Source organism: Neomonachus schauinslandi, chromosome 11, assembly GCF_002201575.2.
Source record: "Neomonachus schauinslandi chromosome 11, ASM220157v2, whole genome shotgun sequence".
Classification (NCBI taxonomy): Eukaryota; Metazoa; Chordata; class Mammalia; order Carnivora; family Phocidae; genus Neomonachus; species Neomonachus schauinslandi.
In genome coordinates this window covers 1,834,807-1,844,642 of record NC_058413.1, presented here as the reverse complement: position 1 = coordinate 1,844,642, position 9,836 = coordinate 1,834,807, and positions in this window count along the sequence as shown.

Sequence of the window (9,836 nt, the reverse complement as noted above, 5' to 3'; positions counted from 1 at the left end):
GTGGGGACAGCATCCTCCAGTGTGCAGGGCACACACTCTGGGTCCACGTTTGCTCTCGTGGCTCTGATTTGTGGCTGCAGAGTTGCGGGGGGGTTGGCTGTGGTTGCTATTACCTAATGGAGCCCCACGGCTGAGATCGTGCCCTCCCGCCCCTGACTCCAGGCTCCCCTTGTCTACAAGTCCGGGCACCCAAGGGAGGGGCTCCTACTGGAGGACATGCAGGAAGCTGGAAGCTGAGACAGCCACCAGGCCACGTCGGGATCCCTGTGCTGGAGAAACAGCAGGTGGAGGGGGCTTACCACGCAGGCCGGGGGAGCCGATCCTATCGGAGGGAGAGGGATTATTACACAACGGGGCTGAGGAGGAGTATGTCTGGAATGCAGGTGATCCCCTGGAGCACCTCGGATTCCTATGTCCTGTGATTAAAATCAACGGAAAAATCACAGCCATTGGCCCGGACCCTCCAGGAATGAAGGCTCAGGTCCTCCCACGAGGCAAGGAGCCGCGATCAGCTGACTGTGCCGATGGAGAGATCATGGGCTGCGGTGGAGGAAGGTGCTTACGACATGGCTGGGACCCCATGGCCCGCTGCTCAGCCAGGCCCGCAGCAGTGGTCCATGCTCCTACCTTACCTGCCAGGACACCACGGGGTCTGAGTGCAGTCCCGTGCTCTTCTCCTCCACCCTTACGCTTCAGTATAAACGTGCTCAGTTCACGTCACATCTCAGGATTGGAAGCCTGGGACGTGGACGTGGGGTGCTACTCAGCTGGACAAGGGGTGGGCCCTTCCCAGGAGGGGGTGTTCCCGTTGTGCAGCCTCAGCTGCGTCTCTCCAGGTGGGAGATTGGCTTTACTTTGTCTTTATCTGGAAGTTGGATGGAAAAGGCACGTGGGACACAGAAAGCAGGGGTGCGGCTGCCAGGGCTAGGGCTGAGGCGGGGAGTGGCTGCTCAGAGGCATGTGGTTTCCTTTCAGAGCTGACAATGTTCCAACATTAAGGAGTGGTGGTGGTTGCCTGACTCTCAATATACTAAAAGCCGTAGAACTGGACACTTTGGAAGAGTGAATTTCGTGGTATGTGAATTATATCTCAATAAAACTGTTTTTGTGAAAAAAAGAAGTGGCTGAGGGGCAGAGGGAGGGCGTGGCGGTATATTTCCCAGAATCACCTCCCTGCCACATTGTGGGTCGGGGGTCGGGGGACGTGGGTCAGGTGATGGCTGTGAGCTTTGGAAGGTGGACATGGTGGTGGCCTTCTCTGCTTTCCTCAGAAGTTGCTCCGAGGACCTCCGTGCAGTCTGGGATCTGCTGGCTCGCCTGCCGGAGGTGCGCAGGGGCGGTCCGGGCTGACTGCAGAGGCAGGGGGTCTACACCGCAGGCCAGGAAACAAAATCTCAGGTTCTGAGTCGTGCCCGGGGCCCCCGGTGGTGTGATAGAGCCCTGGATGGTGCAGCCGGGGAGATCCTGCCAGGTTCCCCGCTCTCATCCCCTCCCAGGACACAGAGGTCCTGGGCTGGGGCACAGGGATCAGGACTCTGGCCCCAGAAGGACTTAGGGGAAGATGTCATCTGGAAAATACCCACTGACTCTCCTGTGAGCGGCTAGAAAGACGGTGGGGCTGGAGAGTCCCTTGGTTTCCTTGACATTTAAAGCCCCTGGAGTTGATGAAATGAACCAAGGAGCCAGAGCAAGAAGAGAAAGGGGCCTGGTTGGAGCTCGGGGACCCCAGTATTTCCGCACCAGGACAGTGGGAGGGGGGTCAACAGGAGACTGAGAAGCAGCACCAGTCTACGAGGACTCCCGGGGTCCCCAGCACTGAGGGGTACCGTGCAAGGGCCAAGGTGAGGACAGAACGGTGTCTGCTGGGTTTGGGAGCACAGAGGTCCCTGGCGGGCTCCCAACGGCTCCTCCAGAGTGCCTCTTTCTCAGAGGGCCGTACAAAACGCACAACATAACATTTACCATCTTAACTATTTATAGGGGCACAGCTCAGGGCATGAAGCACATTCATGTTGTGCAGCTGTTCCCACCATTTGTCTCCAGAGCCTTCCATTATTCCAAATGGAACCTCTGTCCCCCAGAGACACTGCCCCCCCCCCCCCCCCCCCCCCCCCCCCCCCCCCTCTCTCCCCCCGAGCCCCCCACCCCCATCCCTCCCCCGGCCCCAGCGCCCACTGTTCACTCTCCATCCCTGTGAGTCTGACGACTGTTGGGGACCTCACATAAGTGGGATCCTACAGTATTCCATCCTCTCTTACTGTATTTGACTTACTGGCAAATCATACAGGGTTGGTCCCTCTGACTCTGGCTTCTCTGGCTCAGCGTAACGTCCAGAAGACTTCTTCCATCTGCACCCCCTTCCCCTGCCTTGGGCCTATCACCTCCTGCTCCTCTGACTAGACAGCCCTGGAGGTGGGGCAGCAGATACAAAGTAGAGTTGGCGGCTCACCAGTGATGTGGGCAAACCAAGCCCATCTCTGCCGGCTAGAGGGAGTCAGATCCGATGGAAGACCTGCCAGTGTGGTCCCCGCCTGGGACCACTGAGCCCCCCTGAAGTGTGTGTGTGTGTGTGTGTGTGTGTGTGTGTGTGAGCAAGCATGCACACCCCCCTCTCTTCCCTCCTCCTCCCCTCTCTCTCCAGGGACCTGCCTATAAATCCTACTTGCCTCAACCTCCCGGACTCTGATCTCCACCTCCCCATCTCCAGGAGACCTCCAGGCTCCGCTGAGAAAGCCGGGGCTCACCACTTTCCTCCACGGATCGCTCACTGCCAGGTGTCCACATCAGAAAGCAGTTGCTGCACATGCGTCCCGTGTTCTGGCTGCTCACAGTGGCAGGGGAACGTGGTGCTGATCTCGCCATCATGGCCAACATAGGGAGGCCTGGCGGTGCTAACTTTGAGCGCCTGGTTGCACGTTTCTTCAAAATGGGAAGTTAATATAGAGTCTTCATAATTTGCCTTCTGTGGGGCCAGCCTCCGAAACCGTGTGACTGTTGTCCTCAAACTCTTACTCACGTGTCCTAGCGTCTCGGGGTGATTTATGCTCAAATAATTGTTCCTGTGATGATTGCCGAAGGACCACTCTCCAATTTCAGTGTCCTTTATGCATTTGTTAGTTGGAATTCTACTGCGAGAGAGAGAGAGAGAGAGAGAGAGAGAGAGAGCTTTTTCTCCCCCTCTTCCTCCTCCATGAGCAAACACGTGGATTTCGGGACAGACTCCTGAATCTCTGTTTCATGCGATGTGTTGTGATCTGCTACTCTCATTTATTTTGACGCTAACATTGTCCCAGATAGGTTGGTAGGAGCCCCTTGAAGCTGGCTCCTCAGTCATTTCGATCAATCCCCACAAGGTTTGGAACAGTTTTCTTACTTTCCGCTACAAGATGTTCCAGGTTCGTCTTGGACGGTCCCTTCCCCGGCCTGGAATCGGCCATGGCCCCAGGAAGCTCTGGGTCCTTCTAGAGGACAATGGTATTTAAAAGCCAAGATCTGGAGGCTGGGTGCCCTCGGCACCATCTGGGCATCAGCTCTCCTAGCTTGTTCAGCTGGGAACTCGCTCTCTCACATCTACATCTCATTCTCTGTTTGTCCATCTTTCTACATTAAAAATCACGACTTTACGGCGATTCCTCGGATTCCAGCCCAACACTGCAGGGTCTGCACTGGACTCGCCCATTCCATATTTGTCACTCCTTTCTCTGACCGCGGCACCTGGCTTCTATCATCCTCAACACATACACCTTGTTCTTCCCTCGCTTCACGTGAGCTATCTCCTGACCCTGCCGGTGCGTCCTCGTCCTTGACCCTCACTCCCTCCCCCCGCCTCCTCTCCCCCGCCTGACTGTCCAGAGGAAGGGAACCTATAGATATGTTGCAAGTAAATAAAAGAGGAGGAAACACAAGCCCCTCCCCTGTTCTTTGACAGCCTGGGGGACCCAGACCAGGCCAGGTGTCAGCCCCCCCCCATACGTGTCACCCAGCAGAGTGGTGTCATTGGGGTAGGAACGTGAATTCCCGGGCAGACCATTGGAAGAGAGAAGCCACAGTCCGACGCTTACCCGAGCAGAACATCTGACACAGATGGGGCAAGAGGGTCAAGGAATCCAGACAGAAACCCGCCAACACAAGGGGCAGTGTTCGTGACACGAAGAAGGGATGAGAAGGCACATCCCGGGAGCCAGGGGCTAGTGGTAGGTGTGGGAAATACGGCAGTGGAGCGACACAGCAAGTGGGCACGTGGAGCAGGGACACTGCAAAAGACACATCAGGGAGGTGAGTCGTCACATGCAGGGATCAGGTAGACAAGCACAAACAGGATGACCGGTCAAGAGCAGTCACACGGGGACAAGAGAGAGGAGAGCAGGAAATGTTGGAGGAAGGAATGAAGTAAGTGCCTCAGAATTAAAGAAACGCAAGCAAGGGCTCTCAGGAGCCAACAGGACAGATGAGGAAGAAACCAGATGCATCCTAGTGACATTTGCAAATGCCAAAGTTCTGGAAAGTTCCGGAGTAACCTGCAGACCACCTACAAGATAAGAAAGAGATTCAGAACATCCTCCAAGAATTATATGAACAAAGAATTATATTCTGAAAGCACAAAAGACACATAACTTGGCATAGAGGATTTTATAGGGTATAATTAGTATTTAAATGTGAAGGTGGAATAAAGATCATTTCAGAAACAACAAGCCTCAGAATATCTAGAATATTTGCCACAGAAACACTCGCTTTGCCCACAAAACTCTCAAACAGGAGAAATAAATCTTGGAGGATGCCCCGAGGGCTGTGGAAGTTGGGGAGAGACCAGGCACCTGCTCATAAGGCTGGCAATCACCAACCAGAAAAATACAGTAAGATATACACAAGACACCACTTATCATCGTAACAAGACTGGGGGTATCTAGAAATTAATGGAACAGGAATATTTCAGGCCTCCCTGTGGAAAATCCAAGACTCAAACAAGGACCCTGGGAGACACTGTTTGGAGTAAACAGACAGCCATCTCATGCGGTGATGCTTTCATACAACAAAGGTGCCAATCTTCCCCAAATAGACCAAGACATCCAGGGCAATCCCAAGCACATTCTCAGCTGGGAGTTTGAAACGCTTGACGTACTTACTCTGCACTGATAGCGAAGTACAGAGGTCCACAAGTAGGACAGCGTCAGCCTGATACAAAGACCAGCAAAGAGGGACTTGTCTGTCTGACATAAGGACTTAAGAGGACGTCTGATATAAAAATCCTAAATTGCCACAAGAACAAAGACTAAGGATAGTGGTGGACAGCTTGGAGACAAAAGCCTGCATACATGTATTCCATGCTTAAAAATATTTATTTGTTCACAAGCACCTTTCTGTGAACGGGAAAGCCATTAAATGAAAAAATTTCCCATTAATTTAATGACAAATATTATGATGTGCTCCATCCCAACCCAATACCTCCCTCAAACTTCCACAGATAAATAAGGTATCAGTTGAGGACTAAAAATAAATGTGTACAAAGAACATATGGATTTTAAAAATCAGTTTGCCAATTTCTACAGAAAAACCTGGTGGAATTTTTTTTTTAAAGATTTTATTTATTTATTTGACAGAGACAGAGACAGTGAGAGCAGGAACACAAGCAGGGGGAGTGGGAGAGGGAGAAGCAGGCTTCCCGCTGAGCCGGGAGCCCGATGTGGGGCTCGATCCCAGGACCCTGGGATCATGACCTGAGCCGAAGGCAGTCACTTAACCAACTGAGCCACCCAGGCACCCCAACCTGGTGGAATTTTAATTGGGATTGTGTTGAACGTAATGATCAACTTGGAGAAAATTAATATCTTAATATTGGATCTTTCAATCAATGAATACTGTGCATCTCTCCATTTACTTAAGTCTTTTATAATTTCTCTCATCAGTGTTTTGTAGATCTCAGTGTACAGTTTTGAACATCTTTTGCCATATTTATATCTATGTATTATTTAATATTTTTGATGTTATTGTAAGTGACATTTTAAAGTTCAAAGTAATTGTTCTTTGCTGGTGTACTGCAATACAGTTCATTGTCTATATTGATCTCGTATCTTGCAATCTTACTAAGCTCATTTTAATTAAAATACTGTTTTAGTATTTGGTCAGATTTTCTTCATAGGTGATCATGTTTTCTGTGAGTAAGAATGGTTTGCTCTTTCTTTCCAATCTGGATGTCTTTTGATTCTTTTCTTGCCTTATTGCACTGGCTACAACCTACAGAACAAGGTTAAATAGAAGTTTGAGAAGAGATATCCTTGTCTGGTCCCTGGTCCTGGAGGGAGGACATTCAGTCTCTCAGCATTAAGTTTGATGTCCTTTATCAGGCTGAGAAAAATTCCTTTGATTCCTAGTTTGCTGGGGTTTTGAAAATCATGAATGACTATTGGATTTTGTCAGATGATTTTTCTGTATCTATTGAGATGATGATGTGATTTTTCTTTTTAAATTTAATATTGTCAATTAATTGAGTTGATTTTCTGAGTGTTAAACTGATTTGCGTTCCTAGAATAAACCCCACTTGTACATTGTTGGATTTGATTTGCTGAGGTTTTCCTTAGAAATTTTGCATCTATGTTCATGAGGGATATCAGTGTATAGCTTTCTTTTCTTGTGTTGTATTTGTCTGACTTTGGTATCAGGGTAATGCCTGCCTCATGGAATGAGCTAGGAAGTACTCCATCCTTTTTAATTGTTCTGGATGAGTTTATGTAGAACTGGTTTTATGTTTACCTTAAATATTTGAAAGAATTTACCAGTAATGCCACCTAGGCCTGGAGTTTTCTCTATAGGAAGTTTTCCTTTTACTATAAATTTAATTTCCTGTATACATACAGGGCTATTCTGGTTACTTTTTTTTTTTTTTTAAGATTTTATTTATTTATGCATGAGATACAGAGAGAAACAGAGGGAGAAACAGGCTCCCAAGGAGCGGGAAGCCCGATGCGGGACTCGATCCCAGGACCCTGGGATCATGACCTGAGCCGAAGGCAGACGCTTAACCATCTGAGCCACCCAGGCGCCCTCTGGTTACTTATTTATTCTCGGATGAGTTTTGGTAACTTGTGTCTTTTAAAGAATTTGTCTATTTCATCTACCTTGATGACCTAATTGGCATAAAGTTTCATAATATTATCTTATTCATTTAATACCTGTAGAATCTATAGTGGTGAAGTATCTATCTACCTATTGATCGATAGATATCTCCTAGTGGTTCTCTTTCCCTGGAGAACCCTGACTAATAGAGATTTTTGCACCAAGAGTGATTCTAGAGGAAAAGGATGTTAAGGATGAGTACTCTGAATTGGTTCTGGGATTTCTGGAACCGGCTCTCTAGTCTGATTGGATTGATTTGAAGATGTGAATGACTCTATTATCAATAGCAACGGAGAGCCCATGGCATGATCTGGCAATAGGGATGCACAAAATCCCTACATCCTCTTAACCAGCCACTTACAGGAAGCCAGGAACTGGATTACTCTGAACCTTCTGGAAAACCAAAGACCACAATGATGTTGGTTGGTTGTTCCTAACGCTGTTGGACAGAGCAGTTCAAGAAAAGGATGAGCTCTGGAATTTGAATTCCCAGCTTAAGTGCCACAGAAAGGAGCTAAGAGCCTGTGTGTGTGCCCTGCCCTGACGGAGAGCCGTGCCTGCTCCAGCTGCAGGGCGGACGCAGCTCAAAATCTGATGCAGACCCTCATCCCGCGATGGGCTGAACTGCAACGTAAACTGAACCCCCAGCCTCGCGGGGTGTCTGCTGTGAATGTGAAGGCACTGACTGGGAAGACTGGAGTCCTGTTGGTTGGGGTGGGGATGAGTGGGATGACCCTGGAGAAGCAGGGGACCCTGTACCCCTAAATCCTGATGAGTCTTCTCTTCAGTGGAAGAGGTCCCCCCGCCCCCAGTGGGCAGGGGCCTTCCCACCCCCACCCCAGGGGCTCGAGCCTGCGCTGCCCGAGGCGGTTGCCATGCTCGCTCTCTGCAGGACCCACGCCCACTGCCCCTCTTTGCTTCTAGAGCCCAAACTAGACTCAAGTCCCAGCAGGCCCAAAGGCAAGGAACAAAGTGTGACTCATGAGAAGGTGTGCCGCACTCCAAAGGCACGACTGGGGCTTCCTGACGCGAGCAGTCAGAGGTCAGGGGAACACCTGTGGGAATGGGGGGGACAGTGCTGGAAGGACCTAACGTGGGGCCTGGCCTCAGTCAGCAGGGATTCGGGATTTAACGTTGCAGCCTAAGGGGGCTGAGGAAGGGCTCTCGCAGTTAGGGTGGCTAAAACCCGGACCTAGGGATGGCCTGCCCCGAGTGGCCGGAAAGGCCTGACCTCCCCTGGCCAACGGCTTAGGGAGGTTGGGAAGCTGGAGTGGGTTTGCTGTCTGAGATGTGCTCACCCCACACTGCAAGGGGTCAGAAGACATGACTTTCATCAGAACCATGGGGAGTAAATTGGGGAGGGGCCCCGGACATGAGCATCTTACCACGACCGAGAGGGGCCCTGGACACTCCAGTCTCACCACGACTGAGAGGGGCCTTGGACAGACTTTGGGGACTCCAGCCGGGACCCTGCTCTGAACTGACCCTGATTCCCAGAGGCCCTGAACATCCCTGTCCCCACCAGGCGGGGCAGGGCTCATGCAGGCCTGGCCATTGATGCAGCGCAACCCAGGGCCCCCTCGCATGGGGGCCAGGGCATCCTGACCCCACCGTGAGGCGGCCCCTCCAGCTCCCCAAAGCGTAATTGGAGCCAACATCCCGATCAGCTGGCAGGCTCCCACACGGGTTCCCTGACTGTGGAGGGACGGCTGTGATGGTGGGAAAGGCCACGTGCAGCCACCAGAACCACCCCTCCCCAGGAAGGGGGTCCCTGTAGGGCAATACTGCGTCCCCGGGGGCGGGAGGAGGTTGGAGCCTCCCCCCAGGACTTGAAGGGTGCGGGGCCGCGATTCCCACCACAGCTCCTCTCCCCTCGCCTGTTTGGCCCGTGCGGAGGCCAGGAGGGTCCTGGGGGGCACAGGACATCAGGTTATTCTCAGTTTCATGCGGTGATGACTCTTGCTGCACCAGATGTGGTTTCAGGGCTGGAGCAAATTATGCCCCTGCCCCTGGTAGGCGGTGGTTGACCTGGCCAATGCCCTTGCCTCCAGCAGCCTGCCCTCGCGCCATCCCAGCCCCACTTCGGGGGGGACCGGCCCCAGGCCTGGGTCGGAACCCGCACGGACATCCATCACCGGCCACTTCCACGCCCTCTCGCGCTGCTTTGTGGCCATGATGCTGGCGGATCCACTGGGCAAGAAGCAGCCACCATCCCAGACTTCGTGGTAAGACATATGCCAGAGAGTGGGAGATAAAGCCAACAGAAGTCCAGGGCCTTCTACTTCAGCAACATTTTTAGGGGTCCAGGGGTGGGGGGCACGTGGAGATATGTCACCTAAGGTGAAGGACAGATTGTTGGCTCGACTTCTAGTGGGCCTGGACTGTGGAGGCGACAAGTCCCTCATGGGGGGTGTTACTCCAGCCCATTCACGGAGTGACCCCAAACCTGCTAGTTTTGAGTGGGGCCCAGAATAAGAGACAGCTCTGTGGCAGGTCCGGGCCACGGGAGCCAGCAGAGCCCATGGCGCCCGCAGGGTCGGTGTGGACTGAGATGCCGTCGGGAGCCCTCAGCATGGGCCTTTGGGGTTTGGGGGCGAGACCCTGCCATCTGCCCCAGGTAACTGCTCTCCCTTGAGAAACAGTTCTGGGCCTTCGTAGAGACCAAACGCTCGGCCACAGGCCACCGAGTCACCGTGCCACCCGGACTGCTCCTCGCGGACGGCGTC